The following is a 26,347-nucleotide window of genomic DNA, read 5'->3' on the forward strand; positions in this document are numbered from 1 at the left end:
CTCAAACAGGGAAAATACCGTTCCCCTATCGTCTCCCGGATGGTAATGCACCCTTTGGATTGGACTGAATGAAAATGCATGGGGAAAAGAAAATCCGGAATCCACATTTTACTTGTCAGGCATGTAACCCGAGCCGTCATTGTGGTCCCTCAAAACAGCGTGGAATATGTGTTTCGAGCACCCAGTGTTGGATCAATAAACACGATCGATATTTGGAATGGCGATCAGGAATTGGAATAATCTTTTTGGAGAACATCTGATCTGAGGTAAGGAATCTATTTGACCAGTCTTGGGGTAATCAGAGTTTTTTTTCACATATATATCAACGTGTCCCCTATATGTGTATGTGTGTGTGCTGATCATGAAATAGATAATCGATTTTTCAACCCGCTTCTCTAGCGTGCATAAGTATACATATACTATCGATAATCTAGCGTTTATTTGAAAACGATTCATAAATAGGCCGAAAAATGACGTTTGTGTATTCCACTAAAGGGCGTTTATCACAGAATCTTTTTTATTTTCTGGACATTTCCAAAAACAAGCGTTTTTCAAAATGGTATAAAACGGAAATGTACCGATGAAAAAACAATCTGTTTCATACATGTTGACTGCAAGCAAGTCATTGATAAGCGACGGGCGTATTCGTTTTTTTTTCATAATGCGATTAAAGTGCTCATAATTTGTAAGATATAGTTTATGCGTTCGCAAATGTGCTCGCCCTCCCATTGACTACAGCGCTGGCACTCAAGCGCTAAATCGTGCGCCCCCTGCTGGCACTCAAAGTGTTAACGGGGCAAACTTATGGAACTCTCGGCCTACTGGCTTAAAACTGGAGTCCAATGCCAACGTGTTCAGCAGAGGACTCAAGGTATGGCTGAAATCAAAGCAGCAGTGCTCACGTGTGGAGACACAGACGGGTAGTTATTTTTATCATGGACTCTTGTTCTGGTAACTATTTGTTCTGGTTTGTGATTTAAATTCTGTATTATACTGTTAATTTTATTATATCTTTTAGAAAAGCCTCAATGGACTAGTGTTGAAAACTAGCACTTGTGCTATAAACACGCAAAATAACACATCTGGTCTGTCCACTGTGACTGGTCCAATGTAGCTGTGGTGTCCATTTTAAATAAAAGTTATTAATTCATTCATTCAACAGACAGTGCCCGAACCATGATCGCTGCAGGAAGGCAGCTCACTTTCCAGCACATGCCGTGTGTTGCTCACATGTTGCAGAGGGCCATCACTGTTTGCCTTGGTGACAGTGGGTTTACTGCCATGTTGGCAAAGTGTCGCAAGATTGTAGGTCACTTTAAACACAGCCCTGCCAACACACATTAACTACACCAGCAGCAAACCGTACTTGGGCAGGAAAGAGCCACTGATACAGTTTTCACAAGGTGGAATTCAACGCCCTTTATGATCTCTAGACTCCTGAAGAACCAAGAGGCTGTGAAGGCGACTCTAACCAACCAGAGGCACAAGCTAAACATGTTGACTACAGCAGAGTGGGGGAAACCCAGAAGCTAGAGACCCTCCTTGAACAATGCAGCTAAACAAAAACAAACAAAAACCCACCTACAACAACCACAACTGTTTTACAAGATGGAGACCCCCATGGCTGACGTCTTTGGGTCATCCTCCTGACAACAACTTCGTTTTTTATTTTTTATTATAGTCTTAATTTGCATCCTAAATGCAAAGATATTGAATGCAACAGTGAGTTACAACAGAGATGCACTTCTGGACATCAGCAAAGCTCACCATGAGCTCACTTATAGCTTGACAGACTTCAACTTTCTGCTACGACGAGACCCCGCTATTCACAGCCGGGACAGCAAAACAACAACAAGGCAAGGAGAGGCAAGAGAGCGGGGCTACATGCTAAGCTAAAGGCTAGGGCTACACGACCACCGCTACCTAGCCTGCTGCTAGCTAACGTCTGCTCGCTCAACAACAAGATGGATGAGCTGAGAACCAGGATTACATCCCAGCGTGAAATGAGAGAATGCTGTGCTCTTATTTTCACAGAAACTATTCAGAGCCGGGACAGCAAAACAACAACAAGGCGGAGAGGCAAGAGAGCGGTGGCTGCCCCTAAATTATGGAACAGTCTTCCACTGCAAATGAGGTCTGCCCAGACCCTACAGAGTTTTAAAACACAGCTGAAGACTCACTTGTTTTTATTGGCGTTCTGAGGCTTGGTAAGCCACACATCCCATGTCGTGTCGTGATTGTTTTTTTAAACTTTGTCGTTATATGACTTTGTGTGTGTACTAGGGGTGTAACGGTACACAGAAGCCACGGTTCGGTACGTACCTCGGTATTGGGGTCACGGTTCGGTACGAGTACAACAATTTTAAATGTATATATTATATTTATGATAATTATTATAATAATTATTATTAAATAGAATAATTTTCTATAGGCTTGCTGTGGTAGTCAGTGATACTGGTGTCATTCTGTGTTCAGGCATCCACTTGCCTACTGCCCCTTTAACAACTTATCCTTGCCAAGTTTCAGTTTCACTTCTAGAGAGAATTTAACTTCACGAGGAGACTAAATACTAGAGAACAGATGACATATTACAACAATGGCAGAGGATTATTTGGATTTAAACAGTGGAGCTCAGATGATCAGATGATTATTTTTTTTAATTTGATTGTGCCTGTGAGTCCGGCGGGGGAGAATGTTGATGCGTTTGTTGGCGCGTGTGTGTGTCGGCGACGCATGTGTGTTTCTTTCCATTGGTTTCATTTGGTTAACGTTATTGGGCGAACAAGAAAACGAAAGAAAACTCTAATATTGTAATAACCCTGCAGCTGTTCCAATGTAAATGTCCATGCACTCTGAACTGAAGTCGGGGACTCGGTGTGCCGCTCGCTGTTCTCGCACGGAACCTCGCGAGTGCCTGCATGTGGGACTCGTGTGTTTGCGCTGTGGGGCGTATTCGTCTATGGCTGCGCGTACCGCACCGTGACGGCCGTACCGTAAATTCGCGGGACGAATACACGTACCGTTACACCCCTAGTGTGTACTGTATTTTGTATTTCTTTTAGTATTTCTGTTTTTCTATTGTACAGCACTTTGGTACAACTTCGGTTGATTTTGAATGTGCTATATAAATAAAGTTGACCTTGAACTTGACCTACATGCTAAGCTAAAGGCTAGGGCTACACAACCACCGCTACCTAGCCTGCTGCTAGCTAACTGCGCTGGCTCAACAACAAGATGGATGAGCTGAGAACCAGGATTACATCCCAGCGTGAAATGAGAGAATGCTGTGCTCTTATTTTCACGGAAACCTGGCTTTCGGACAGCATTCCAGACTCTGCCATTCAGCTTGCAACACATTCCTTCTACCGCGGGGACTAGACAAAGGAAAGGCGAGAGACGGCGGCATCTGTGTCTACGTGAGTAATAGTTGGCGCTCTGACGTACAGGTGACTGAAAGACACTGCTTGGATAATATTGCATTTTCGATGGTGAAATGCAGACCCTTTCACCTGCCAAGGGAGGTCAGTGCAGTGTTTATACTGGCTGTTTACATTCCTCCACGGGCGGACTCCACAATAGCACTGGGGCTGCTGCATGACGTCATCAGTAAACAAGAGACTGCACACCCCGATGCCGTGTTCACGGTAGCTGGGGATTTTAACCACCGCAACCTAAAGAGTGTCCTCCCGAAATACCACCAGTATGTGAACTTTCCTACGAGGGAGAAAAACACTCTGGACCAGGTCTACAGAAACGTGAGGGGAGCCTACAAGGCTGTGCCCAGACCACACTTTGGACTATCTGATCCCATCTCAGCCTCTCTCTATCCAGCGTACAGACCTCAAGCAAGCCCCCCCAGTAAATAAAACTGTAAAAAGTGTGGAATGAAGAAACTGAACTGGTGCTTCAGGACTGCTTTGGGAGTACAGACTGGGACATGTTTAAAGCCGCTGCTCAAATTGATGACTCTACTGTGGATTTAGAGGAATACGCTTCCAGAGTGACTGGCTACATCAGCACATGTGTGGAGAACATAGGAAAACAATACAATAATATTATAATAATGCAGGACCTCTTTTAGGGGGTCTTTATTCGGCATGCAACGAACTGGACATGCAATTGGAGCGGCACACACACACCGGGATACACACACACACATGCATTGTCTTTTTCTCAGTCGCCGATGCGATTGAGTCTCTGCGCCTAACCCATCTCGTCGTCCTTCCCCCCATGGGCAGCCGGGAGCAGATAGGGGGTCAACGTGAGCCGCGCCCCGGGGACCAATCCAAGTGCTCCTGTCCGTCTTCGTCAAGGACGCCACAGCGTTAGCAATCTGTTGTTGTGCATGTTTTTCCATTGGGTTTCTCTTATCGGGGGGGGGGGGGGGGAGCACTTGTGAGCACGGGGAGAACATGCACAGAAAGGCCTGGGAGATACCCCACCTGGGTACCTGGTAGGGATGGGTATCGTTAGGATTTTATCGATACTACTACTCTTATCGATACTGCTTAACGGTTCGGTACTTTATCGATACTCTTATCGGTTCTTTTTGGTTATTTTTTTGCAAGAAAAAAAGACAATTAATTAAGAACAGAATCAACATTGCTTTATTATTTATAAATACAACTTTATAAATAAGTATTATAAATAAATATAATTTCTTCAGCAACAGCAGCAGCAATGTTCTTTTATATAACTTTATAAATAAATATAATAAATTAATATAATTTCTTCAGCAACAGCAGCAACAATGTTTTAAATGTGTCTGACTCTGAATTATAGACTTTTTATAATAAACAACAAAGGCAAAAGGCTAACAGAACTGTGACACTCGTTCACCCTATCCTCTGTCATCCTTCCTCTAGCTGCTAGGGAGAAAGGACTTTGGGTGGTGGAGGGAGGTAGAGGGAGGATGTGTGGTGGCCCTGGGCTCACTGGGCTGGGACATAGTGGCTGACGCCTCAGCTTGACGATCTATAAAAAGTTTAGATTGTAGTATTTGTAGCTAAACAATTGTTTTGTTTATTAGCCTATTTGTAATAATTCGTTATTAGCCTAGGCAACTCCGTATCTTGGGTTACGGCTGCAGTATGCAGATGGAACACTGCGCGCAAGGCAGTCGAATACGCGCATTTCTGCACACTAATATCATGTTTTGCCAACAGATGTTTTGATAAATTGATTTGCTCGTATTGCCACCCTTACTGGCAAATGTTTTGTTGCACTTGTGGCAACGTGCATTGTCGGCATTGACCCTTGTAAAGTATATCCATACTTTAGAACGCTTCGCTCTATCCGCCATGATCACGACTCAGTGCATGCAGAGCTGCTGTCTGTGTGCAGCGCGCTATAGCACGGGGCGTCGGGGAGCACTTTCATTAAGGAGTACCCGTATGTAGTACCCGTATGTCTATGTGTAGCACTAGCGAGCGACTCGCGAGGAGTGTGTGTAATAATTGACTCGCTGGCTGCGGCTCGCTTCTCGTGCAGAGACAGAGAGAGGATCGTTCGCAACTTTTAAATAATAATAATAATAATAATAATTTCTCTAGAGTATCGATAGCAGTACCGAGGACGTCAGAGCTTATAAATACTCCGGTATTTTCTAATATAGTACCGGTTCCCGTTTAAAACCGGGGTCCGGGGGGCATCCCTAGTACCTGGCATCATGGAAACCTAGTCCCCAAGCGGGAATCGAACCCTGGACCTTCTTGCTGTGAGGCGACAGTGTTAACCACTACACCACCGTGCCGCTGATATACCCAGGACATACCCAAACAAAAAACCCTGGATTAACTGTGATGTTCGGTCCAAGCTACGTGCCCGCTCCACTGTATTTGTCTCAGGCAACGCTGAGGACTACAAGAAGGCCAGATAAGACCTGCGTGTAAGTAAAACTAAAAAGCAACGACTAATTCCTAAGATCTGCTTTTAACATCATGCAGATACACTCATTCAGAGACTTATTGACACAGGGGTTAAATAGGTGTAAACACAGGCTGGTTTGCCAGAAAGCACCAAGGTTCAGAGGCTCCAGAACGGAGCAGGAGCTTGAACCGGAGCCCTGCTGGTGTGAGAGCACCCAGTGAGGACCTCACCTGGGCTCACAACACCCAACAGATCATCAAAAAATCCCAGCAACGACTACTTCCTAAAATCTCAGGGATTAAAGCTAAAAAAAAATCTCCTGACTGAACTTTTTTTCAGGCCAAGTCATATTCTTATTTGAACCTCCACTATAATCTTTTTATTTAATAGCGTTAGCGTTTTAAGGGAACTAGATCATTTTGAACATATTTTCTATTGCCAGTTTGCTTTTACGTAATATCAATGCTGTTTTCAATTCATTAAATGAAACTGATTGCAAGGGTTGACTAACTTTGTCATAAAATAAACAAATCTACATACTGTAACTTTTCAGTATTGTATATAGTTCCAATTATGTATTGTCTATAGTTCAAATTATGTATTGTGTATAGTTACCATTTTAAGCGTTACCTTTACCATTACCTTTTTTTGTCAGTTCCCATACACATTAGTAATTTCTTAAGATGTTATGTAAATGATTGTAAAAAATAACATTGTATTACAGTTAGCTCACACAGTCCAATCCTTCACTTTCATATGTCTATTTTAACACATTCAGCTCAGCTGCAGTTAGAGCTGTCCACAAGCCTGTTTTTGGGATTTGAACATTCGCCAGGGTTTTTCGAACGGATGTTTGAACCATCGTTTTTAATCATGCAAACAATTTGCTCCTAAATAGGGAGGTGTAGTCTGACGTCACTTTGTGTACAGTCTCCTAATGTACAGTCTCCTCCCCATCCTATGTATATATTCTCTGTTAGGATCTATGGGTAACAGTACTGTATATTTGCATATTGTATATGTCACAAATGTAACAGTAGCTACTATATACCTGTATGTCATGTATGTTGTGTATGTCATAAATGTCACTATGAATTGAAAATGGGGGACCCTGATATAAACAAGACAACGTCTTTCTCTGGTCTGCATCCCCTTAACAATTGTGTGTATTGAGCCGTACTGTATTGTACCTAGGGCTGGACGGTATGGTCTAAATTGTATATCACAGTATAATTTGAAGCATAGACGGTAATATATATCACGGTATATTAACTTATCTTAAAATGTCTATATAAATGCGTCTGAAGGGGTAAAACACTGGTATGGCAGCTATTACTGTACTCTTGTATTACTAGGACATATTTCACATAGTACAGAGGTATTTTAAGAACATTTATTGTGCAAAACTGCAATAGAAAAATGCAAAACCTTTTCTCAAGTTACTTCCCTCTCTCAACACTTTTCATGAAATACAAATATACAATAAAATCAAGCGGCACAAAGTGAAAATAAAAACTACAGCAGGACAGGAGGTTTCTTTCCCTCAAACAACTCAAACACAATAAAACTCCAACATAACTTAAATTTAGTGTACATGTTTGACAACGTAGAGAGAGCGAGAGAGCGTGATGTAATAGGTAGAGTTGTTCCGATACCGATACCAGTATCGGAAAAGCCGCCGATACTGGCTAAAATGCTGGTATCGGTATCGGCGAGTACCCTCTAATGCTGCGCTCCGATACCATATGACGTAATTTATCAACAACACTGTGGTCTGTTGAGTAAGCATTATAAAACAAACGTGTGCTTAATCGATTAAAGTGTCAATGCCATTTGTCATTTTAACAGCAGATACTTTCTTAAATGTCATCGTCCCGACAGAGCGGTGTTGACGGCGAGCTCATGGGTTCGCTTGGTGGCCGGTGTTATTAACATTGAACAGCTAACCGAAAGCTAGCTTTAACATTACCTTGGCTAAAGTTGGGGCTATTCATATAATCCAGCAATAATGGCTGCAGACCTGCAAGCAAAGTACAGCAAGTTGGCAAAGGAGTATTCGTTAAATCACAATGTCACCAGTAACGTTACAGTCTTTTCATATACCGACAGCTCATGCTATGCTAACTTAGCTCACTTGGTGTCGTCATTGAGACCACCTCGCGTACACAATTAATGACATGTTGCGGACAGCCATATCGGTGACAAAGTTTAGCTTTTAGTGCCAAATGATAAGAGTCTGAGGCGGAGTCTCAAAAGAGAACGTTGAATATTTATTGTGCAAAAATCACAACAGATCGACTGCTACTGAAACGGAGCCTTGTAGACAGACTGAGTAGGGTATATCTGCAGAGCCAGTGGGTAGCGAGTGCAGCAACGTATAATGTCCGTGTGGATCATTGGAGTAGGGTATATCTGCAGTGCTGAAGCCCCATACTCATTGATTAATGATAATACAAATCTATACAATCACCTGTTGTTGAATAAATACCATTACTTTCTAGTTATTACAAAAAAACAGTATATATAAAACGGTATTTGTTAAAAAAAAATATATATATATATTTATAAAAAATTTATATAATATCGTTTTTTTTATTTTTTATTTTTTTTATGTATGCACTGGTATCGGATAAGTATCGGTATCGGCCGATACCCAAAGCTTAGGTATCGGAATCGGATCGGAAAGGAAAAAATGGTATCGGAACATCTCTAGTAATAGGTTTGACGTTTGAGTGTCCTAAGTTGCCGTAGTTGATGATGTCACACCAGTATGACATCGTCAACACACAGTTGGAAACGGGAGCAGCCCGATGGATACAGACAAACGAAGAAACGAATAGCCAATAAATGTGAAGTTATCTTTGAACCTCTGTTGTCAAGCCTCGTCAATATAACCCCCCCCCCCCCCCCCCCCCCCCCCCCCTTTCCCCACTAATGGAACTGGGGCCGCGGAGTCACGTTAGAACGTTAGCTTAGCGGCTGCGCTAAAGCAAGTCACCTCTCAGCCTCCTTAGCCAAATTGAAATGCCAAAACTATATGGCAAGTGGAGAAAAACTCAGTACAATTAAACACTATGCAACGACCACTGCAAACGTCGAGTGAATCATCAAGTAACGTTAACGTCATTGCTACTGCTGTGACTAGCTGCTCTAGTCTACCGGTCACATGGTATAGTCAAAATCCATACCGTAGCGCAAATTCATACCGTTTACCGTTTATACCGTCCACCCCTAATTGTACCCATTCTGCAATCTGGTAAATAAAGTTATAGTATCGTGTAGCTCCGCTCTGAGTCATACTGCAATACTCTTCCATATCAGTATTAGCACTGAATAAATTCTCACATGCACCTTTACATACCTCATCTGTCTGGCCACACCCCCATCCGCTCCTCTACATAAGCAGGGGTGTGGCCAGGGGTGGCCAGGGGTGTGAGCGTCACTACACTCATATAACTATGGTTATATAGATAACCGTACGTTTTCATTCATTCACCTCCCTCAGGTATTTTATGGCCACTTCCGTCTGCGCCTCACTCCAGCATACTTGACTTACTCGCAGGTTTTTTCTAGTTCAGTACTGTGTAGAGTCTTGACTTTAGGCACATAGCGATTGAATGAACACTTTATTTAACAGATTGCAGAATGGGTACAATACAGTACGGCTCAATACACACAATTGTTAACACATTGGCGGCCATTGGGATGCGTCTAATATCACTCTAGACCAGTGGTTCCCAAAGTCGGGGTCGCGACCCAAAGGTGGGCCGCGAGCAGCCACGGGTGGGCCGCGAGATGATAAAAAAAAAAAAAAAAAAAAATGTTTTTATTTTTATTTTTTAATTTTTTTTTATTGAATTTTTTTTGTCAGGCCACTGAACTTAGAAGCAGGCCAGGACAGTGTTTCTAGTTGTATTCAAAAATTCTATTCTATTGTATTCTAAAATGTGACAATATGGTTTTATATTAACTTAATAAATAAACAAAAACGAAAAATCTACTTATTTCAACGAACATTTCAAACTAAATAACAGATTATGCACATAAAACGCTGAAAACAACCGAAGCAACAATAGTATTTTAATGAGGCTATTATTATTATCATTATTATTTTGCAACAAGTTAGCCCTCTCATAAATAGCACATATAAATGAATAACTAACTTGAACTAACTTAATAGGATTGAAGTGATATTTGGCTTAAAAAATCGGTCGCCTGGCAAAAAAAAAAAAAAAAAAAGCCTGACGATGTGCATTGGGCCGCGGCTCTCTGACGCCTTATTTTCTGGGCCCTGGCCTGAAAAGTTTGGGAACCCCTGCTCTAGACGACCAGCATTATGTAAACAGACTTGCACAGTCCGTGGGGCTGTTTGTAGAGCTAAATCTATACTTTATAGTATTGCTATCTGTCCATTCTCATTGTCAATTGAGACCATAAACCGTCCCTTCAAAATGGCTTAAAGAAATAATTCAATACGTTCTCATTTTATAGCGCCGTGAATATAAGCGTTATACGGGATTCCGGCTAGGATATTTCCTGGAAGGCTAGATAAAGGGCTAATAGCTACTAATGTTATATCCAATGGCATTTCCGTTATACATAAGCTACAGTTAAAAATCAAACTGCATATGATCGGCACAATCCTCAAGCATGTATGCATGAAAGGGGGGGGGGGGGGCGGGGGACGTTGTTTCTTATTATTGATTACCAATAACCGTGTTCGTCTAAGTAGCCACATAGGCTGATCGGCTGGTTGAGTATCATAACAAGGCCCGATCGGGCTGTAATTTAAGTGAAAAAGATCTTACCATGAGCCGGTTGGATCCGCCAGACCATTTCCCAGTTATCGATCGCCATCTGGTAGATCGATATGTCCATTGGCTGATGATAAATTCCTTTACTATTCCTTTCAATATTATTATTGCTACCAGGTTACTGCTGGTTTTAATATATTAATTTAAAATGAAATGCAGGTAAAACATGACTCTGCATAACCAAGAAAACAACACAAACCCAAGTAATTGCAATTATGATTAATCTCAGGCCTACTGGGGATAATCACCCTCTCTCTCTCCCTTCCCCTCCCTCTCTCTGCCCCCTCGCTCTTTCTGCAGGTCAAACCTCCTGCACTGCACTTGGCCAATCTGTTTTTGTTAGACTCTGGGCTGCAATTCTTGAAAGCAACTGATTAGGAACATACCATTTCAGCTGGGAGCTTAGCCAGAAGGCTGGATGTTTGACTTATCTGGCGCAGTGCTACTATATGTATATGTATTGTAAGTAGGGATGTCCGATATTATCGGCCTACCGATATTATCGGCCGATATCGGCATTAAAATGTGATATCGGAAAATATCGGTATCGGTTTTCAAAAAATAAAAATTACATTTCTATAACCTTTATTTACCCAGGCAAGCAAGTAAGAACAAATTCTGATTTTATTTATTGTCAAAAGTATGCATAATGTTGTGTTAATTCCACAACAAGAGATATGTAAAGTTAATTACCTGAAATTATTCCATTTTGGGGGGGGGGGGGGGGAACCCTGCATATATCGGTATCGGTTGATATCGGTTGATATCGGTATCGGAAATTAAGAGTTGGACAATATATCGGTATATCGGTATAAAAGCCAATATCGAGCATCCCTAATTGTAAGAGCATATTTACATGTTAAAGTGCCATGTGTTATATTTTATGTATTTGTTTGGTTTTATGTTGAGTTCTGCCATTGTATTGTATACATTGTGCCTGCCAAGTTCAGGGCAGCAGTTCTATTATTAGTATTAATTTCATTCACTTGAAGTTAGCTTATGTAAATTAATATTAGAATGACTAGTCTGATGATTGCTGTCACTCTCTCTCTGCACTGTCATCCTCAACGACAGTAGCTACAGACATTTATGGAATTGTATACCAGTCAATAGGATATACTACCATTATATTATTAGAATTATTATTGTGTTCTATTATTAGTATTATTATATTATGTATATGGTTTTATATTATGTTCTGCTGTTATCATTATTATTAGTATTTATATTGTTATTATTTATATGATTTTATATTATTATCTTGTTATTATTTATGTTCTTATTGTATTAAATGTTGATGCCTTTAGTACACCTATGAATAGACTGTGTTGCATTTTTTATGTTTGCATTGGGGGGTGCGTCAGCTAGGTCGGGAGGTGACAGGGGGTGCACGGCCAAAAGAGTTTGGGAACCGCTGGGTTAGAGTGTCTCTCTCTCCACACCTCTCTCTCTCTCTCTCTCTAAGAGACAGTAGGCTACAAACAAACACCCAGTCAAGCCCAACTCAGCCAGGAACAAGACATGGCAAGCCTAGTTAAGCAAGACCCAGCCATGAACAAGACTAAGCAAGCCTAGTTAAGCAAGACACAGCCAAGAATGAGACATGGCAAGCCGAATTAAGCAAGACACAGCCAAGAACAAGAATAGGCAAGCCTAGTTAAGCAAGACCCAGCCAAGAACAAGACATGGCAAGCCTAATTAAGCAAGACCCAGCCAAGAATGAGACATGGCAAGCCGAATTAAGCAAGACACAGCCAAGAACAATACATGGCAAGCCTAGTTAAGCAAGACCCAGCCAAGAACAAGACATGGCAAGCCTAATTAAGCAAGACCCAGCCAAGAACAATACATGGCAAGCCTAATTAAGCAAGACCCAGCCAAGAACAAGACTAGGCAAGCCTAGTTAAGCAAGACCCAGCCAAGAACAAGACATGGCAAGCCTAATTAAGCAAGACCCAGCCAAGAACAAGACTAGGCAAGCCTAGTTAAGCAAGACACAGCCAAGAACAAGACTAGGCAAGCCTAGTTAAGCAAGACCCAGCCAAGAACGAGACTAGGCAAGCAATTATTATTATAACGTTTTTTAATACAGTATACGTATATTTTTGTCATGTAAAAGTTTATATATAAAATCTGCAAATGGATTATGCAAAACAACTCCCAATGTAATATTTCTTCCCCATCTTACCGCTGACAATCTTTTGAGCGGGATTTCCAAGAGTCTCGTCTGTAGTTTAGCTCCACTCTTCTCTCCAAGCTCCTCATAACCTTGGATTACAAACCAGTGCGTGTCCTTTTCTGAAACTGAGAGAACAGTCATATTTTTACTTGTTTATTAAAAAAGATCGCCATTAGCTGATGCCAATGGCACCAGCTAGTCTTCCTAAGGTCCAAAGTGCCACATATCAATATATATACACATACAAATATACATACACACGTGCACATATATACACTGAATAAAAGACAAAAAAGAAATTATTGTTCTTTAAAAACAAGTATCATCATTCCATTTGGGCTGTGGGGTGTGCTTAATGTCTGAAGGACTCGACTGAAGGCTTCTTGTCCTCTGCGAAAGCATGCAATTGGTCCACCAGATGGATACATCTTGATATTTGTCTAGTGTGTTCATTAGACAGGTGAAATCCTCTTTCAGTGCCTCTGTGCCCGTTTTCTTAGGCAGTTAGCATTGCTGGTATGTGCGCCATTAGCGTTAGCCACGCTTATAGGCCTCTTTGCTTTTGGAAAGAGTGAAAAAAATTTAAATATATATAAATATTGTGCATTCGACTAAGAGGTTGGCAGTCGACTATGGCTCCTTTCGATTGATTAGTCGACTATTCGACTAGTCATGGTCAGCCCTAGTCATTTGTAATCAGATTTGTTATTTGACTTGCCACAAATCTCACCCCACTTATTGTCTAGTGATTAATTCTGTATTTACAGGTGAAAACTGACCGGAGGAACAGGCTGCAGGGAGACCATCTGGCCGCTTGTATGCGTCTCAGCCAGGCCATGTGAGCGGATCGGAGCGTGAGCGGCGCGGGGAGCGGAGCGGGCGGTTTTGACGTGAGCGAGGAGTGGGTTTTAAAATGGGTCGGCGCGACGTCCGGAGCGAGAGTTCTCCTCCGCTCCAATCCACTCCGGGTCGCTCACACAGTGGTTTAACACTGATGTAATAATATACATGTAGTACAATGCCAAAGCAACAGATGGCGATGTACAAACATGAAGGCCATTTTCAACCAATGAGAATTGAGAAGGGTGAACCTGTGATATCCTGTTCAGGCTTCACTCCTCCTCCTTCACTCACAGGATGTTAGAAAAGTATCGACGCCATTGTTGTTGTCGTTAGCTTACATGCTAACGTTAATGGCAGCGACCATAGCATTGTGGCTCGGCTAACTATCATCGCTTAATAGAGCTAGTGAATGGATAAACAACGTTATTTAACATTGCAGAATGGGTACAATTACAATGCGGCTCAATACAAACAATTGTTAAGGGGCCCAGGGGGTGTAGACTGTTGTAGTTTGAGCTAATTTGCTCAAAGAAAAAAAAAGAAAAAAAAAGCCGAGCGATCTGGCGCAGGGAGCGCTCGATTCAAGGTGAGCGGTGAGGGAGCGGAGAGCGACTTGGGGGCGGGGTCAACATGAGCGATTAGCGGAGCGGACCAAGCTTTAAAGAGCGAAGAGCGGATTTCTCGGCCGCGCCGATCCGCTCACGTGGCCTGGTCTCAGCATCAATGGGCCCCCTACCAGTGAATTCCCCACCAAAGAGCCCTGGGCCCTCATGCATCAACGTGTTCTACGCACAGATCTGTGCGTAACCCGTGCGTACGATCATTTCTAAGCAAAGAGTGGGATTCATCAATTTGAACTTGAACTTGACTTCGTGCGTACATCTACGCACATTTCGGACCTGGCGTACCTCGCGCCCAGTGGTAGAATATATTATTACAACAAGGAAATGAGCTTCTGTGCATAATAACACTGGATGTTCTATGAACCGTAGTTCATTATAGTTCATTGTAAAATAGCAACAGTAGTGTAATTATGGTCAAAACCCTATAAATAGCATTTGGAATAATAGATCTTTCTCTCAGAATGAATGCAGCATGTCATATATGTTACGATGAATTGAAAATGGGGGACCCTGATGTAAACAAGACGAAAGTCTTTCTCTGGTCTGCATCCCCTTAACAATTGTATGTATTGAGCTGTACTGTACTGTACCCATTCTGCAATCTGTTAATAAAGTTCTCATTCATTCATTCATTCATTCATTCATGGTTTATATAGCGTTATCGGAATATACGGGGTGTAGGCTACTGACTGACTGCGCTCCGCGTAGCTTGATTGATTGATTGATTGAAAAGTTTATTAACAGATTGCAGAATGGGTACAGTACAGTACAGCTCAGTACATACAATTGTTAATTGGGGATGCAGACCAACTTTCGTCCTGTTTACATCAGGGTCCCCCATTTTCAATTCATCATAAAGCTCAACTCGTTATTATTTTGCGCACAGACCGCCGAAACACGGGAACGTTTTGATTATATTTAAAAGGCTTTACGTTAAACGAAACAAGTGGAATTTCGAAGCTGTAAGCAGAATAAGTCATATGAATATAGTGTTCTTCCCCCTTTTTACTGTACAAGAAAGAATAGAAAACGCATTGCAATGACACCATGCAGATAGTGGACAGACTATATGATGGAATTCAAGTTCATGTATTGAAAGGCAGGATACATCATACATGCAGTGAGATTCATTGTTCTTGTATATGCTCTCGTATTATATTGTTTATATAGGCTACCCAATACTGACATCAAAATAGATTGTAGTAGTATGCCTCTAGAAATCATGCAGCAGGTAGAAAATTGACGGGAGATCCATCGCGATTTGGAATAGAATTGAGGAGAACTTTAATCCGTGGGTATTAATCAAACAACACGGGAAAAGGCAGTCATATTCCAGCGCGGTCTTTATTAGCCGACAACAAAATAGATGCCTCTAAAAATCATATAGCCAATCGAACACAACTAATAAAGGCATTCATATTGTACAGCACGGTTATAATGACACACAACACAACCAACGCCAAACAGTGGTCAACGAACGGTCTTTATTAGTATTTTGAGCTGTCCAGGCAGAATTGCAGCAATGGTCTTAGGGAGCCGTTGATATCTGACATCACCGTTTACAAATCCGCCTTTTATTTATCCACCTCCGTTACGAGGACCTCCACCTCGGTGTCTGTGTAGTTTCTCTTTTTCGTTCGCTTTGCCATCCTCCAACATTCCACGCACAGGGATTCCCTCATGGTATTTGAAGGGGAGGGCCTGACCATATTTGGTTGGTCGGGGCGGTTTTGGTATGCAAATACGTGAAAGCGTGCACGAGCTGCGGCGCAGGGCCAAGGTGGGATTCATCATGACAGGTGTGCGTAGAGCCTGCTTACGCACGTGTGATGAATGCCGACTTCCCTGTGCGTGCGCTAGTTCTAAATTCCGTGCTTACGTGTGGAAGTAGGTCAAGGTCAAAGTCCACGTTGATGAATGAGGGCCCTGGAGCTTTTGTTTCAAAAGCCCAGGAAAATGAAATGCTCTAAGGCAGAATGTAGCCTATGCCACTGAGACTTCTTAGGTGTAAAGTGCTGTTGTAGTGTTATGATTTGTGTATGTTAGACAGTTAGTATGTTCTATGTATCTATGTCTATGTTCTCTATTTATAGTATCTATTAAATCATCTATATCTATGTTCAATACAAATAGTGTACATTTAAGTGTTGAGGCATGTCATTAATCTTGACTTTTACCCTGATTACAACTACACTGCAAACAAATGTAATCTTATCAAGTGAAAATATCTTGTATTTGGTACAATAATTTAGCTTTTTTCTGATTTTGGTCAATGTAATCTTGTTTTAAAAAACAAGATTAACATTTTCTTAAAACAAGATTAAATTGACCAAAATCAAGAAAAATAATAAGCCAAATTATCTGCCAGTGGAATAAAATAATCCACGATAATTCTACAAAATATTGGATTTATTGTACCAAATACAAGATATTTTCACTTGATAAGATTGAATTGTTTGCAGTGTACAAATATGCAGCTACCTGAGCCTCCAGAGCACTTCTAGTAGGGCTGGACGGTATGGTCTAAAAAGTGTCTGCAGGCAGGTAACGTAACGCGTATCTTGGATCCAGTGCTTTGACCATGTCTTTAAAGCCCTTTCTATCGACAGTTTGAAAAGGAACCATGTCATTACACAAGTAAACAGTGACAGCGTTTGTTATGTCGGTCCACTGCTGGCTTTTTTTGTCGTTTAACTCAACTTAAAACGTAAATAATCAAAAATAATAAAATTATTCTGTTACAGCTGCTGAGCTATACTATAGCTAATGGCAATCAATATCTTCCTTTTTAATGAAATAGGTTTAAGAATCGAATCAGGATTGTTAGCAGAGAGAAAGAGAGGGATGGGGGAGACAGACTGAGAGAGAGAGAGTGAGAGGGAGGGAGGGGGCTGCTGCTAGAGTGGAGCTAACGTTGGCTTGCTGAATCTACATCAACAGGCTGCTAGGAGTGGAGCTAACGTTCGTTTTCTGAAGGCTACATCAACAGTTAACATTACATAAGGTTTTAGCCCAACGTGGGCATTCCAGAATAGCGAGGATGCAAAGCATGTTAGACGATGTGTAATGTCTCAGAGTTGACATTACACATAGAAACTGCGCGACTCGCGAGATAAGTTGTCACACAGCTGTGTGCAACGCAGGGCTAGTTCGCTTCTAGAAGGTCCGCTCTGTTCCGTGTCTATTATGAAATGACAATTGCGCGTTGACACGCCCACTATGCAAAGCCTCTGTGCTCCTAAATAAATGTTTCCAGTTCGCACATATCTATTTTGCGAGTGAAATAATCACACTGTAGAGCCCTGCCTCAGCAAGCTAAAGTTATCTCCACTTAGCAGCCCCCTACCTCCACACTGTGGTTACGTCATTGCTACTTTAGAGTTGCTCTACCGGTCACAAGGTATAGTCAAGATCCATACCGTAGCGCAAATTCATACCATTTATACCATATACCGTTTATACCGTCCACCCCTAACTTCTAGTGTCAGCGGACACACCAAAAACCTCCTAGCAAATTCACATGCACATGACTCGATGAACATGAAAAACTAGGGGTGGAACGGTACGCATTCGAACCGTACACCGTTCGGTACGACCTCCACGGTTCGGGGCATGTGTGTATTGTTCGGTTATTGGGATGTGTTAGCCTCGAGCTAGGCTAACGTTACGTTAGCCCCAAGCTAACTAACTTTAGCTGCAAGCTAACTAACGTTAGCCGCACGCTAACCGTGGAAACACTCACAGCAAAGTGACTCCACGACACCAGAGTGGGGAAGGGGGGTATATTGACAAGGCTTGACAACAGAGGTTCAAAGTAGGGATGCTCGATATTGGCTTTTTTACCGATACCGATATTCCGATATTGTCCAACTCTTAATTTCGATACCGATACCGATACCGATATCAACCGATACCGATATATGCAGGGTTTCCCCCCAAAAAAACGGAATAATTTCAGGTAACTAATAATTTCACTGGATGCATTCAAAAGGCTTTCTAAATGTAAGCATTATCTGTGCAAAATATGATAATTAAAAAAGTAAAAATTAACATTACATATCTCTTGTTGTTGAATTAAACCAACATGCATACTTTTGACAATAAATAAAATAAGAATTGGTTCTTACTTGCTTGCCTGGGTAAATAAAGGTTAAATAAATGTTAAAAAAAAAAAAAAAAAAAAAAAAAAAAACGTTTTTTTTTCTTTTTTTACCGATACCGATATTTTCCGATATCACATTTTACTGCCGATATCGGCCGATAATATCGGTCGGCCGATAATATCGGACATCCCTAGTTCAAAGATAACGGTTTGTGTTCAATAACGAGCCAGGAGAATAGAGCGTCTGTGTCAACTGTGCCGTGCGTCTGTATTGCCAACCCATAACACGACATTTACATCCTGGTCCCTGCTGGGACGTACCAACTCCACACACCACTGTGGGGGGGTTTATATAACATTCCCCATTCCCTTGTAAAATCTCCTCTCGTTTTTTTTGATAACAGTTACAACATTCCTTAGTGCAAATCATTATTAATACAAGTAACCCCATAAACGTCCTTATTTAAAACCCTAATCATATTTTCTGTGACTTTTCCTTTTTGATAAGAAAGTCTAGTGCTGGTTGAGCATATGCATACTTTATGTTGATGGCCTTTGTCTATAATGTGGTCACAAAAATGGAAAGGTTTAATTTAGAGGTGGGCATAGATAAAATGTTTTAATCGAGATTAATCTATCTGCAATCCTGGAGTTAATCTAGATTAAAATGGCTCATTTGAAGTCTGCCGAAGGCATTCAAAATATGTGTGTTCTACCCAAATAATGACCACAAGTAAGTCCTTACTTTTTCTTTCATCCTTACGTTTCTCAGGCCAGGTGGCCCATTACACCATGAGCCCATCTCCCGTTTCCAAAATGCATTACAGACTGTTTGAAAAAGCTGTTTTGCTATGATAATTGGTAATGCAAATCAAAATAATGTTCAATAAGATGTACTTGTGTTTAATAAATTGTTTTATTCAGAACACAAATAATGTTACCAGTAGGCTTGGGCGGTATGACGGTATTACGGTATACCAGGGTATTTCGAAATCCTGTCGGTATGATTTTCAATACCGTGACGTCACAGACTGTGCGCCAAATCACAGATGCGTTGCTTGTAGTGCACAGCACGTTCCAGCAGAGGGCAGGGCAGTCTGTCTTTCCCTCTCTCAGTCAGAGCTCAGCAGAGCCACGCACGTGTTCCTGTGGGTCTTTCATCTCGCATGTGTGTCAATCTGCACGACAAATAAAGACTTAGGGCTAGATCCACAAAGAATGGATTGCACGGAGCAAGTTGCACCCTTACTTACAATTCATTATGAATTGAAAATGGGGGACCCTGATGTAAACAAGACGAAAGTCTTTCTCTGGTCTGCATCCCCTTAACAATTGTGTGTATTGATTTTATTAACGGATTGCAGAATGTGTACAATACAGTATGGCTCAATACACACAATTGTTAAAGGGATGCAGACCAGAGAAAGACTTTAGTCTTGTTTACATCAGGGTCCCCCATTTTCAATTCATAATGAATTGTAAGTAAGGGTGCAACTTGCTCCGTGCATTCCATTCTTTGTGTATCTAGCCCTTATTCTTCTATAGAATGCGGTTATGGACCGGTGGCCATCCGTTTATTAAGGTCGAATGGATGGACCATGGGTCCACTTCCAGACATTGGATGATTTAGGAATCGGGAAACGGAGCGTTTTCCTAACATTTTGAAATGGATTCGTGCATGAATGTGGACTCGGGACGCGTTGTTTGGGTACCCGTAAGTAAGTTATGTTATGGTTAAGCGTATGGAAGATGAACGTACGAGTTATGAATGCCGGGAGTGTATGTTTCGTAAAGCGTTCCAGTTCGACTGTGTGTGTGCGTATTGGCTTCTGTGATTCACTAGAGGGGTTTAACGGCTTAAGCTGGGTTTTTATTATCACTTAATCAATGCAGAATCAATTTTGTGCGTCTGTATGTGTAGTTGTGTACTACTGTCGTGAGTTTGTGAGTCACATTTGTCTAATTTCAGCCTCCGTCATACGTTATTTGTTCCGTATGACTCGTTGCATATGCATGTCTCGAATGTGCGCGCTGATTTGTTTAAGTTGGTAACACGGGTCGCTAAGGAATTTAGGTTCGAGGTTGAAGAAAGTGCACTTTTAGGTTGAAAGAACGGCCCTAATGTCAACGTGTTTCAATATAACCGTTATGTATGGTGAGTATGACTCGTTTCATATGTGTGTCTCGAATGTGCGCGCTGATTTGTTTAAGTTGGTAACACGGGTCGCTAAGGAATTTAGGTTTGAGGTTGAAGAAAGTGCACTTTTAGGTTGAAAGAACGGCCCTAATGTCAACGTGTTTCAATATAACCGTTATGTATGGTGATAACAAGTATATTGTTAACTTAGCTCCGCTCCGCTCCCCCCCCCCCCCGCTGATGAAAGTCATACCATCATAATACCCATACCGGGGTGTGATGTCAGCAAAGTATGACGGTATGAAAAAAATTATACCGCCCAATCCTAGTTACCAGTACAGTCACTCAGTAGCCATGTGACATGGCTTGACTCAATCAGTCCAATCTCTACTTCTCCTTCTTCCACCAGTCACTCAGGCAGACCAGCTTGTTCACATTGGCTGGTGACAAACTAGCTCTCTTCTTCTGTACAATATGGCCTGATAAAGAGAACAGTCTCTCGCATGGGACAGTTGAGGCAGGGGTCCCCAAGTACTTCAGGGCAATGTGGGCCAGCTTACCATAGACAGCAGTGTGGTCTGACCACCACTTCAGTGGACAGATACCTCTCCACAGTAGGGCTGGATGGTATGGTCTAAAATGTATATCACGGTATAATTTGAAGTATAGACGGTAACGGTATATATCACGGTATATTAATTTATCTTAAAATGTCTATATACAGTAAATGCTTCTGAAGGGGTAAAACACTGGTATGGCAGCTATTACTGTACTCTTGTATTACTAGGACATATTTCACATAGTACAGAGGAATTTTAAGAACATTTATTGTGCAAAACTGCAATAGAAAAATGCAAAACCTTTTCTCAAGTGTCTGCTGGCAGGTAACGCTTATCTTGGATCGTGTTTTGACGCCCACTACGCAAAGCCTCTGTGCTCCTAAATAATTTGTCCAGTTTGCACATATCTATTTTTATGGGCAAATGCGAGTGAAATAGTCATGTCAGTTCGGTCTTTGTGTGCCAAACATTATTTAAGGCAAACCGCTGTAAACTTATTTTTTTCAAATAAATGAGAAGCATGTTTACATTTTTGGTGTTAAATTTTTTTTAATAAAAAAAGAAAAGTATCGAATCGAACCGAAAACCGTGACCACAAAACCGTGATACGAACCGAACCATGGATTTTGTGAACCGTTCCACCCCTATGAATAACCTATCTTGAACAATTCTAAGGTAGTTTTAAGTTATTTCTCTGGCAGCATGCGCTAATATGGAATCCGGCAGCGTGCGCGCAGCACAGCACGGCTGATGAATATTTTTTCAAGGGGGAACACTGAATCCACACCATCCACGAGGGTAAATTCATAACCTCACACATCTAGAAACCTAAGAATATTGTATCTATGTTGCAGAGTCTTCAATCTCTGGACCAAAAGATTTCCTTATGGATTTACTCCCAACTTTGACCAGGGGCCGGCCATATAGAGGAGGGTCTACCGGCTAGTGCTAGACAGTCAAAGCTATTCCCTTTATAAAGAGTAATGAAACACATTTATTATTTTACTTTCCATCCATCAGACTCTTCAAGAATGTATATGTTAAAATACCTCACTTTATTATGGTAAATGCAGTGTTTCCCCTACCATTGCCTTGGCGGGGCAGCACACCCCGCCAACGGGACGCCCCACCCCTCCAGAAAGAATTATATATAAAAAGTAATTTATGAAAAGAAATATATATATTTTTTTAACTTTTTTTTTATTAACTGGATTGTTCGTATAAGCCATTCTCCCTTTCTGTGTGTGTGTGTGTGTGTGTGTGTGTGTGTGTGTGTGTGTGTGTGTGTGTGTGTGTGTGTGTGTGTGTGTGTGTGTGCCCATCCCAACTCTGGTCTTTGGCAAGTTTGATAGTATTTACTATTTACTGAGGATGGCCAGATAATGAGAGAGAGAAGCTTCAGCAAGTACAAAACGCTGCTGACCGACAAAAGAGAATCCCTCACTGAGGAAAACACAAAGGCCTAACCATCATGTATCACAATGGTGATGTCAGCCAGAGATGGGGAGAAGCATGAACCTTTAAAGGACATCTCTTTGAAATAAATTACATTTTACAGTTTTTTTTCTGATTTCTTTTAAACAAATTATTATTTTGTATTATTTAACTATTTAATTATTATTTAGTTATTGCACTGCACTGGCAGTTGAACTGCATTGAACTGAACAGAATTGGAAAAAAGAAACCTCATAACCTAACTGGCACTAAACATTGAACTACACTGGCACTGTTTGCAGATGTACTGTTATTAAAGTTAGTTAAAAACATAATTTTGTATCGTTTTCTTTGGTTAAATCCAAAGGAAAAAAATATAAAATCAGAGAAATCCGAAAACGGGGAAAATTCTTATCCGAAAACAGGAAAAGATAAAAACGGATTTCATAGGGCCCTAGTTAAAGGAAATTAGCTTATTTGCCATCTACCCTGGAGTTAGACAAGAAGATACATACCTTTTTCTTCTCTGTGCATGCAGTAAGAGTAGGAAGACGTTGGGAACTAGGCTAATGGAGGAACCTACTTCCAGTGACTGACGCTAAGCTAGGCTAACGGGGCGCGTCTTCCTACTCCTACTGCATGCACAGAGAAGAAAAAGGTATGCATCTTAACACTCAACATTTCGGGAACCCTGGAGTTAGACAAGAAGATGCATACTAGGGATGCACCGAAATTTCGGCTACCGGAAGTTTTCGGCCGAAAATGGCAAAAAATGGCGTTTCGGCTTTTGGCCGAAAAGAGTTTTCTCACCGAAAATATAATACAGAAACAGAAACAACCTGTAACCTAACGCGTGTTGTTGTGATGATGTCGCACTGTCGGGAGTCGCGCTGTTTCTATGTAAACTCTGCGCGCAACGCGTCCAATAAATGCGTCTTTAACATCCTTATTTACTATATTAGAGCCATATGAAATCCGTTTTATTATTTTCCAAATTCCATTTTATTTTTTCCCAAATTCCATTTTTTCCATTTTAATATTTCAGAATTCTGTATTTTGCCTTTTATGCTCATTTTACCATCAGAAATAGTGTCTAATAAGTGGGAATGAATAAATGTCCACAATTGAATAAGATATAACAGTCCATTTAATGTTTTTAAGTGCTGCAACTCAGAAATACAGTTCAATTTTACACAATATTTTTCAATTAATATTGTGACAAAATAAAAATACATATTTCAAGTGTAAACAATAGATACAGCTAGCTACTACTGACATTATCACAATGACAATGTCAGTAACCTAGCTATATCTATTATATTGTGATGAAATATAGTAATGCATAATTTAGGCACCTTTAGTTTAGTTTATTTCGTTTATAAAGGACAGTGTATAATGGCAATTGTTTGCATTAAACAAATGGATGGGTGCACTAGATTTAGCAAGAAGCTATCATTTCCATCTATAGTCCTATGTACTGTAACGTATTTAAGTTTATTTAATTATAAAGGGCAGTGTATAATGACAATCGTTTGCATTAATGGATGGGTGCACCAGATTTAGCTAGAACTTCTAGAAGCTATCATTTCCATAGATAGTCCTATAACGTTACATAACTATTTAAGTGTATTTAGTTTATAAAGGGCAGTGTATAATGACAATTGTTTGCATTAAACAAATAGATTTAGCTAGAAGCTAAACGTCCTAACGTTATAGCTATTTAATCACAATAGTGTCGCAAGTGTTTTTGCGAGTCCAGTCCACGGAACGTTGACAGTATTAGAAAAACACCTTATCACCGGAGGCATAAAAGTCATTAGGATACTGTTCTGCTCTGAATTGAGGGCTTATTGTGGAATTGTTTAGCTTTAGACGATGTTAACACTGAAGCAGCCAGACGCTTGAGCACCGCGGCTGTGTTGTGTGTAACACGCTGTAGAGTCCCCGCCTCCCCGGTCGCGTGTGCACCAAACGTTCCACCCAAAAACGAAATTTCAGTCCAGATTAGGCCAAATTCTGCAATATTCCACGTTTTGCAGTTGATTCCATTTTTATTGGTTAATTCCGCGATTCCGTCCGCGATTCCGTCCGCGATTCCGTGAACGCGGATTTCATATGGCTCTACTATATGCCCGTCGCGGTTAATCACTGAGTGATCTAATATGCATATTATTCAGAGCGAGAGGGGGGGGGGTAGTGTTTCTCACATTGATGCCGTCTGTCGTTGATAACATAATCTTTCTCGAGCATACACGTCGCGTGTCTACTGTGCCGAGTCAAGAGAGCACATTCAACTGGGGACTAGAAAGGTGCGCTCAGTAGAGCACAGATGTCCGCCGTGGCAGCCAGAGAAAAGATGGAATTAATGTGCTGTATGCATTCAGAAGTGCTGAATAAATGTTTTATGGACCCATAATAGTGATTATTTATTATTTAAGTTAAGTTTTGCCATAATCATAATGTTCCACAACATGGTAAAAAAATCTATTCTATGAATCATTTTCGGCCTTTCGGCATTCGGTTTTCGGCCAACTGTTTTCTATTTTCGGTATCGGTTTCGGCCAAGCATTATCCCATTCGGTGCATCCCTATGCATACCTTTTTCTTCTCTGTGCATGCAGTAGGAGTAGGAAGACGTTGGGAACTAGGCTAATGGAGGAACCTACTTCCAGTGACTGACGCTAAGCTAGGCTAACGGTGCGTGTCTTCCTACTCCTACTGCATGGACAGAGAAGAAAAAAGGTATGTATCTTCTTGTCCAACTCCAGGGTAGATGGCAAATAAGCTAATTTCCCAAAATGTTGGAGTTTTCCTTCAAGGTGAGTTAATAAATTCACTCTGAAAATCTGCTCCGCTCTGATAAACTGACTCTTGGTCAGAGCGTCCAGTGTGCACTCTGAGCCCTCAGAATCTCAGAACAACTTGAGTTAGCTCGCTCTGACACTGGTTGTAAATAGTTATGAGTGTTGTATGTGCCTCCATGTATTGTAAATAGTTCATATGCGTGTTGTCACTACTGTATGTATAATTGTAAATAAGTTAATTTATGTGTAAATATTGTTAATATTTATTTACCTAATATATGTGCAATCGTTTCATTTCAGCTCAGTGTAGAGAAATGCACCGATACTAGCAACCGCCTTACTGCGCACGTCTATGACGACACTGTTGACACCACGTATCCGTGACACGCGCGCCCCGCGAAGACACTAGTCATTTTGCGGGCCTACCACCCCCCCTGAAAAAAATCCTAGGGGAAACACTGAAATGAAAATCACAGATTGGGGCTTAATGGAAAGAATGAGAGGAGGGAAAGCTATTGACACACAGACAGAGACAGACAACTGTGCTGCAACAGAAGAAAGACAACAAGAGAAAATAAAGACAATAAAAAGAAAAGTAACATACTGATATCCTGATAGTCTGTGGGCTCCTCCTTCAGCCCAGTGGAAATATCCATGGTTGGGTCTAGTGTGTCCTGAGCCTCTTCTTTCTTAATCATCAGTAGGTCGCTGGGTGGATCTGGAGCAGAGGGAGACAACAACTAAGTACTTACAGTAGCATGGAAAAGTATTTGGCCACTTTCTGATTTCCTCTGTAATTGCATCCTCCTGCTCTACTCGCATCCGGATACTCTACGGATGCTCTACTCACATCCGGCTTTGACATGGACGGTCGCATTTCAAAGAGCTCCCGGCCAAACAAACAATACCACAAATCAACAAGGTATTTTGCGCATTTTTTACTTTCCCTCCTGTGGATTATGGACTTGTACATTAACTCACCA

At 41.2% G+C, this 26,347-nt stretch overlaps 1 long non-coding RNA gene across 1 annotated transcript in view; it reads right to left on the reverse strand.

Annotated features, from left to right (window-relative positions):
* LOC311232980 overlaps positions 1 to 26,082 on the reverse strand; it is a 57,566-nt gene extending 31,484 nt beyond the window's left edge. Inside the window, exons 1-2 of the long non-coding RNA XR_014619995.1 lie at positions 25,969 to 26,082; positions 12,871 to 12,986 (exon numbers count right to left, since the gene is read on the reverse strand). This is a non-coding gene — a long non-coding RNA (uncharacterized lncRNA). The remainder of the gene's footprint in view (positions 1 to 12,870; positions 12,987 to 25,968) is intronic.
* Between the last annotated feature and the right edge of the window lie 265 nt (positions 26,083 to 26,347).

The sequence above is a fragment of the Notolepis coatsorum genome (assembly GCF_963971535.1).
Source record: "Notolepis coatsorum genome assembly, chromosome: 8".
Taxonomy (NCBI): Eukaryota; Metazoa; Chordata; class Actinopteri; order Aulopiformes; family Paralepididae; genus Notolepis; species Notolepis coatsorum.